Here is a 2,500-nt window from a genome sequence, read left to right as displayed (position 1 = left end):
GGCCTTCCCAACTGCCGTCGACCGCCCGGAGGGGGACTTAGAAAATAGAGGAAAAGTGGGGAGATAGAAAATTTTTCAAATTGCGGAGCTCCGCCGTCACAGGCCGGCGTTTCGCCCGGGCTATCCGCCCGGAGCGCCTCTCGGGCGGCCTTCCCAACTGCCGTCGACCGCCCGGAGGGGGACTTAGAAAATAGCCGAAAATGCGGAGCTCCGCCGTCACAGGCCGGCGTTCCGCCCGGGCAATCCGCCCAGGGCGCCTCTCGGGCGGCCTTCCCAACTGCCGTCGACCGCCCGGAGGGGGACTTAGAAAATAGCCGAAAGTGGGGAGATAGAAAATTTTTCAAAGTGCGGAGCTCCGGCGGAAGAGGCCGGCGAAGCGCTGGGGGTGGCTGGAGACACCCTCACCATGGTCGGACAAGTGTCTGAGGGGACTCCGGTGACTCTCTATGGAGGTCACTTGCTCGAAACATGCTCTCCTATATACGTTTCCGAAGGTATTTTGGTGATCGCCCACCTTCTAAGCCTTTAGCCTTCCTTCACCCCCTGACTCTTACCTACTACAGCGCCCCTAACGACCAAAAGCGGTACTGTCCAACCCCTGGTACCTCCCGGCCGACCCCTGGTACCTCCCGGCCGACCCTTGGTACCTCCCGGCCGACCCCTGGTACCTCCTGGCCGACCCTTGGTACCTCCCGGCCGACCCTTGGTACCTCCCGGCCGACCCCTGGTACCCCCGCCCATTGAAATGAATGGGGGAATTTTTTTATTTTCCCAATTCGAACAAGAGGCCTCCTCCCCGGCCACGCTCGGCCTCCGGGCCGGGCCGGGGCTTCGCCCACGGTACCTCCGGCCCTTGGTACCTCCCGGCCGACCCCTGGTACCCCCGCCCATTGAAATGAATGGGGGAATTTTTTTATTTTCCCAATTCGACCAAGAGGCCTCCTCCCCGGCCACGCTCGGCCTCCGGGCCGGGCCGGGGCTTCGCCCACGGCCCCTCCGGCCCCCACCACCTCCGCGGGCCGTGTTCCAGCGCTATTCACCCCGGCCAAGAGCCCTCTTTCCCGGGCAAAGCTCCGCGGCCGAGCCGGCCCTGGCTTACCCCTGGTACCTCCCGGCCGACCCCTGGTACCTCCCGGCCGACCCCTGGTACCTCCCGGCCGACCCTTGGTACCTCCCGGCCGACCCTTGGTACCTCCCGGCCGACCCCTGGTACCCCCGCCCATTGAAATGAATGGGGGAATTTTTTTATTTTCCCAATTCGAACAAGAGGCCTCCTCCCCGGCCTCGCTCGGCCCCCGGGCCGGGCCGGGGCTTCGCCCACGGTGCCTCCGGCCCCCACCACCTCCGCGGGCCGCGTTCCAGCGCTATTCACCCCGGCCAAGAGGCCTCTTTCCCGGGCAAAGCTCCGCGGCCGAGCCGGCCCTGGCTTACCCCTGGTACCTCCAGCCCGACCCCTGGTACCTCCCGGCCCTCCCCTGGTACCCCCCGGCTTACCCCTGGTACCTCCCGGCCCACCCCTGGTACCTCCCGGCCCACCCCTGGTACCCCCGCCCATTGAAATGAATGGGGGAATTTTTTTATTTTCCCAATTCGACCAAGAGGCCTCTTCCCCGGCCTCGCTCGGCCCCCGGGCCGGGCCGGGGCTTCGCCCACGGTACCTCCGGCCCTTGGTACCTCCCGGCCGACCCCTGGTACCCCCGCCCATTGAAATGAATGGGGGAATTTTTTTATTTTCCCAATTCGACCAAGAGGCCTCCTCCCCGGCCACGCTCGGCCTCCGGGCCGGGCCGGGGCTTCGCCCACGGCCCCTCCGGCCCCCACCACCTCCGCGGGCCGTGTTCCAGCGCTATTCACCCCGGCCAAGAGCCCTCTTTCCCGGGCAAAGCTCCGCGGCCGAGCCGGCCCTGGCTTACCCCTGGTACCTCCAGGCCGACCCCTGGTACCTCCAGGCCGACCCCTGGTACCCCCCGGCTTACCCCTGGTACCTCCCGGCCCACCCCTGGTACCTCCCGGCCCACCCCTGGTACCCCCGCCCATTGAAATGAATGGGGGAATTTTTTTATTTTCCCAATTCGACCAAGAGGCCTCTTCCCCGGCCTCGCTCGGCCCCCGGGCCGGGCCGGGGCTTCGCCCACGGTGCCTCCGGCCCCCACCACCTCCGCGGGCCGCGTTCCAGCGCTATTCACCCCGGCCAAGAGGCCTCTTTCCCGGGCAAAGCTCCGCGGCCGAGCCGGCCCTGGCTTACCCCTGGTACCTCCAGCCCGACCCCTGGTACCTCCAGCCTTACCCCTGGTACCCCCCGGCCGACCCCTGGTACCCCCCGGCCGACCCCTGGTACCTCCAGGCCCACCCCTGGTACCGCCAGGCTTACCCTTGGTACCGCCGCCCATTGAAATGAATGGGGGAATTATTTTATTTTCCCAATCCGACCAAGAGACCTCTTCCCCGGCCACGCTCGGCCGCCGTACCCCCAGCCTTACCCCTGGTACCCCCCGGCCTA

Source organism: Hippocampus zosterae, unplaced genomic scaffold, assembly GCF_025434085.1.
Source record: "Hippocampus zosterae strain Florida unplaced genomic scaffold, ASM2543408v3 HiC_scaffold_158, whole genome shotgun sequence".
Lineage (NCBI taxonomy): Eukaryota > Metazoa > Chordata > Actinopteri > Syngnathiformes > Syngnathidae > Hippocampus > Hippocampus zosterae.
This window is presented reverse-complemented; position numbering follows the sequence as displayed.